Raw genomic sequence first — 6,346 nt, forward strand, 5'->3', positions numbered from 1 at the left:
TGGGATATGATAAAAGTGCAGACACCCGGAAAGAGACGTTAAGTTTCCCACGAGCTAAATCCACAATGCCACAGGTTCGATTCCAGGTTAAGCAATTTCTACAACATTTTCCTTCATTTAGTTAGTATAAGGGCCAGTTTAACCCTTTGCTTCTCCTGTGTGTCTCATGTGGTGCACAGGACATTTTTTCTTGTTGTCCACACACCATATATGGTACACATTCCAATATTTTTTCGACCATTTGAGTAACTTGGGACAAATGAAAGAAAAGCTTTATATTTGTCAGAACATATTACACAAGAGTTAACCAAAAGTCTGTGGAGAAGCAAGGACATTTAGGGAGTTGGGAAATTTCTGCGCTATTTTCCTCCATTTAGTCCGTATAAAGGCTAGTTTAATCCTGCCCTGTGTATCACATGTGATACACAGGACATACTTCCCTGGTATCCCTGTATCATATATGAAACTGTTGTGTGGACGCCCTCAGACGATGAAGTAGACTAGCCCAATACGTAAATATAGAGGGAGAAGTCTAGACGTCGGACTAGAGTCGAGAACAGTTGAGTAGTAGAGAGTAGCATTCGGAGAGAGTAGAGTTGAGTAGAGGTCATCCGAACGTGCGACATAACAGAAACACATTCCCATTTTTTTCAGCCATGTGAGTAACATGGGGCCTATGAAAGAAAAGCTTTATATTTCTCAGAACATTTGAAATGAGAGTTAATCAACAGTCTGAAGACAAGCATGGACGTTTAGGGAAAATTTCTGGAAACGAATTTGGACGGGCAAACGATTAAGGGCTTAGAGACATCAGCAAGGACATCTGCTTATTATTAACCCTTTACCAGCCCAAGTATTCCATATGATACACAGAACATATTTCCCTGGTGTCCATACATCATATATGATACACATTAGGCGCAGGAGTGGCTGTGTGGTAAGTAGCTTGCTTACCAACCACGTGGTTCTGGGTTCAGTCCCACTGTGTGGCACCTTGGACAAGGGTCTTCTACTATAGCCTCGGGCCGACCAAAGCTTTGTGAGTGGATTTGGTAGACAGGAAACTGAAAGAAGCCCGTTGAATGTATATGTATATATATATATATATATATATATATATATATATATATATATATATTGTGTGTGTGTGTTGTGTGTGTGTGTGTGTGTGTATGTTTGTGCGTCTGTGTTTGTCCCCCCCAACATCGCTTCACAACCGATGCTGGTGTGTTTACGTCCCCGTAACTTAGCGGTTCGGCAAAAGTGATCGATAGAATAAGTACTAGGCTTACAAAGAATAAGTCCTGGGGTCGATTCGCTAGACTAAAGGCGGTGATCCAGCATGGCCACAGTCAAATGACTGAAACAAGTAAAAGCGTATTACCGATTTCTCCAACTTGGAGCTTATGTCAGGGAAGCTTATATCATTCAGAATGTATGGAAGCAAAGGCAAAAGAAAAATGCCTGAAAAGAAGTGTGGATGTTAAGGATAAACATATAAAAATATTTTGGACAGGTAAAGGATTAAGGGATTTTAGAGACACCAGCTGGAACCTCTGCTTATTATTAATCCTTTGCCTGTTCTGTGTATCGCATGAGACACACAAGACATATTTCTTTGGCGTCAATGTATCGTATATAATACACATTCCCAATTTTTTCAAGCACCGAAGTAACCTGCACTAATTTTGGCAATACATGTACTAAAATTGTGGAGGCGCGTGGCTTAGTGGTTAGGGTGTCAGCAGCATGATCGTAAGATTGTGGTTTCGATTCCTGGACCGTGCGATGCATTATGTTCTTGAGCAAATCACTTCATTTCATGTTGCTCCTGTCCACTCAGCTGTCAAAAATGAGTAACGCTGCGATGGACTGGCGTCCCGTCCAACTGGGGAACATACACCATTGAAACCGGGAAACCGGGCCCATGAGCCTGGTTAGGCTTTAAAAGGGCGCATTTATTTATTTTTATGTTCTAAAATTGGAACGACACAGAGAAAAGAAGATTTGCATGGACCCTGCGCAAGGATAACAGGCAAAGTTGTGAAACGTTCTATATTTTTGGTGAAGGCGTGTGAGTTTAGTGGTTAGGGTATTCAGTTCACGATCGTTAGGTCGCGAGTTCAACACCCGGTGGCGCGTTGTGTCCTGGAGCAGTAGACTTTATTTCAAGTTACTTCAGGCCACTCAGCAGGTAACAATGAGTAATGCCTGTATTTCGAATGGCCAGCCTTGTAACATTCTGTGTCACGCTGGATCTTCCCGAGAACTACATTAAGGATACGCATGTCTGTGGGGTTCTCAGCCATTTGCACGTTAATTTCCCGAGCAGGCTGTTCCATTGATCAAGTCAACTGCAACACTCGTCATCCTAACCGACGGAGTGCCAGATTAAAGTATCTTGGGACTTATGAAAGGAAAGCTTTATCTGTATATATAAAAGGCAGGATGCGTGTGTGTGTGTGTACGTGAATGTAATTTATGCACGTCCACAAATTAGCACGCATGTCGCTCCAATTTTAGGAGGACATTCGTTATGATCCTAGCTGTATTTTCGTCAACTTATTTTTCCCAGAGGCACCAGCGAATAGCAGTAAAAATATATTTTCAACAATTTTCAAGTCGGCTTTTAACAATTTTCAAGTCGGAGAAATCACCATTGTTTGCAAACAGAAGTTAAGTCCCCGTCTAGCGACGAGTAAGTTTTTGTTAAGACTTTTGTTGGTTTTTTCTATCGAGGAAAAAAGTGTTTTGTTGATATACGGGCAACACAAACACACACGAACGTATATGCGTACTAAAAACATGTATGCAATAGGTGTACGTACGTACGTGTGTGTATGTGTGTGTGTGTGTTGCCCATATATATATATATATATAAACCAATTTCAACGGATTTCGTCCAAATTTGACGTCGATGTTACTTAGTTTGGTTTGAAATAAAGAACTTGATTAGCTTAATAATCCTAAGTACTAGAACGCATGAAAGAAGGGCTAACTAATCGGTGGAAAACACGTATGACTGTTTAGGACAAACTTATGGAAATGCTTTGGACAGGCAAAGGGTGAAGTTAAACTGTATGTTTGGAGACTGTTTTAGCGTTTGCGGTTGGGGAATATGGGTAACCATATCACCCAACAACTGTTATGAGGCATATTGTTATATCTAAAATGGTTACTGAACCAGAGTGAATAAAAAATAATTTTCACATGAAATGTTATAGTGATAAAATGATACTGTTTATGCCAGGCCAACCATGATAAAGCAGATTCCTGATCAAAGGCATTCCATTCATGACAATCCTAATTAGAGGACTGTTTATCGCTAATTTTACCAGTTTAAGCTAACATGTTGTGGCTACGTCAGTAACTCATTGATCTTGATCAATAACTAAGGTTTGATTCACAGATTTTTTGTTGTTGTCTCTATCCAAGAGGTTTATTATCAAAAACTTTCTAGCCAAGATAATCTCGTCTTTTTCTCTTGAGAGAATGTGCCAAGAACCATATTGTCATTTGTGCACTTTATTATTTAAGACGATTAAGTGTGTGATTTGAGGACTGTTTGTAGCTAATTTTACCAGTCTAAACAAACATGTAGCTACGTCAGCAAGTCATTGAGCCTGAGTTATTTTTGTTTCAACCAAGGAAAAGCCTTGAACGAGCAAATCTACGAGTTAAAGAATTCCAGCTGTGATCATCTCGTCTGTTGAGAGGTATCTTGGGTTACATTACTTAACACACCCTTTCCTAACTTTGGACGATTAAGTGTGATTCAAGGAAAATTTGACTATTAATTCTAGCAGGTTGAACAACTGAGGAGATGCTCTCTTATTTTGGCTCGTTGATTCTCAGATTATGACAGGAGGTGCATAGGTGGTTTGTATATTACGAAAGCAGGAATGTTTATTCTATCCTCGGGTGGTGCTTAAAAAACCTCGAAGAATTCTAATGGCTAGTGTGATACGAGCCTTGATAATTTATCTGAAAACACGTGAGAAAATTCTTGTTATAACTTGCTGGGAATCTGTGGTCGTCGTTTAAGAGTTATTCTAAAAAGCGAGAAGAGAAGTGGGTAAATGTACCATGAAGACGAGCAACATAACACCAACTCTGTGTATATATGTTCTGACTTGGGTATTCCATAGCTATCTATCTATCTATCTATCTATCTATCTATCTATCTATCTATCTATCTATCTATCTATCTATCTATCTATCTATCTATCTATCTATCTATCTATCTATCTCTTTCACTCTCTCTCTCTCTGTCTATCTATCTATATACATATACACATACACACACACACACACATATATTTCTCTCTCTCTCTCTCTCTCTCTCTCTATATATATATATATATATATATATACACACGCGCATGCACAAACATATACACACACATATATATACATACGTGTATGTATGTATTAATATGTATGTGTGTGTGTATGTGATAAATATTTGAAAAAGATAGATATTTGAAAAAAAACTTTTTAGCAGTGCGAGTGAGGAGTTAAATCAAAATATATAAAGTGATGTTAATAAATTAAAACAAAGAAAATGATATTATATTACCTTACATAGTTTGTTTAATGGTCCTACTATATTTCGGGAAAAAATCTCCTGTTCAAATGCAAGAAAGAACATAACCAAAGAGTCACGAGAAACATGTTATCGGCAAGCCATTCCGATCTCCCACTCTGGTTAGCTATAAGGAAACAAATTTATACGCTAGAAATGTTCAGCGATAACTATTCGTCATCTTTAGGCATCATGTATCCAGGGCAATATTAGAAAACAATACCTAAGGCGGTATTGAGTGATTTGTGGGCGATTTGGCGGTTATGTTTAGCCGGTCGAACGATTACATAAATACACTCTAATTGTCTGTAATCTGTAGGGAGAGGCACACTTTGTAATTTTCACTAGTATCTATATGATGTTATATTTTGTATATAATGTTTAAAACCTTCTGAATAGCTCATCGCACTTCCAGTGAGTTACGTTCTTTACTCTGAATCATCTCAAAACGAACTACCAATATCTAAGTATTATCTAAGCTTAATTAGCCTACCTATAAAGAAAACCAAAGAAACCTGTATTAGAGATCTCCACAAGTTACAAATCCACAAGCATTTTCCACTTCGCAAGAATGAAGGACAACCACATACGTGCTTTTCCTCCTCTCCGGACCTTTCCTCTTTCTGACGAAGAGCCATGCACAAAACGTTACATCCCTCCCTCTTTTCCCATCTTAAAGTGTACGTTCTTTTGACTTTTATTGTTTATATTTTTATTTTCGATCTCTCTCTCTCTATCTATCTATCTATCCATCTCTCTCTCTCTCTCTCTCTCTCTATATATATATATATATATATATATATATATAGAGAGAGAGAGAGAGAGAGAGAGAGAGAGAGAGAGAGAGAGAGAGAGAGAGGTTATGAGAAGTAATGGTGTCAATAAGACTCAAAGCTGAGTAAGTGCTCATATGGTCGATCTGGGCTATTGTAGAAGTGGGACTGAACCCGGAACCATGTGGTTGGGAAGCAAATGTCTTACCCACTCAGCCATGTCTGCACCTATTAACTTATTCTACTTTGATCTTTTATGATCAAATACTTCGCTTTTAACCCAGTTTCGTCACTATCTATGATATTGTTTGTCTTCATCTTTGATTATATTCTCTGTTCTTAATTTCTGTCAAAACCTATTGTTTCTACACGCTTGTTTACCTTTTCGTTCTTCGTCTCTGGTTATATTCTTATTTCTTCACCTTCAATTGTATTCTTAGTTCCTGATCTTCCAATCTATTCCTAGTTGTTTATCCTTCATTTTATACTTGCTATTAAATATTTAGTTGCATTCTTAGTTCACATCTTTTATTTTATTCTTGTTCGTTCATATTTTGTTATATTTCTTGTTATTATTTTTTCTTTATATATTTTGTTTTACATCTTTGAAAACATTTTTTAAAAATCTCTGTATTTGTATTTATGTTTGTAGACCTTCTAAAGATCATAGAAAACCTTTAGAAAAACCTTAGATATCTAAGGTTTTTCTAAAGGTTTTTTATACGTATTATAAAGAAATAATTCCTCTCTGCGTATGAAACTAAATACTCAACTGAAAATTATTTGTTAATTAGAATATTGAGAAAACAAAATTAATGCATATGATTTTTACCTTTTTACTGAATATATTTACCTGAGATACACCCTCATTCCATCCCACAAACATGTTCACCTACACTCACCCCACACTCACTCAGTCACTCACACACACATACACACACAGACACAGACACACACACACACACACACACACACACACACACACACA

The 6,346-nt window shown here is 37.5% G+C and overlaps 1 non-coding gene across 1 annotated transcript; it reads left to right on the forward strand.

The window, feature by feature from the left end:
- The first annotated feature begins 1,956 nt into the window (after positions 1-1,956).
- Positions 1,957-2,063, forward strand: LOC115221845. Its single transcript, XR_003882664.1, has one exon. It is a non-coding gene; the product is annotated as a U6 spliceosomal RNA (small nuclear RNA).
- Positions 2,064-6,346: the final 4,283 nt, after the last annotated feature.

This window comes from Octopus sinensis, linkage group LG18 (assembly GCF_006345805.1).
Source record: "Octopus sinensis linkage group LG18, ASM634580v1, whole genome shotgun sequence".
In the NCBI taxonomy this organism is placed as follows: domain Eukaryota; kingdom Metazoa; phylum Mollusca; class Cephalopoda; order Octopoda; family Octopodidae; genus Octopus; species Octopus sinensis.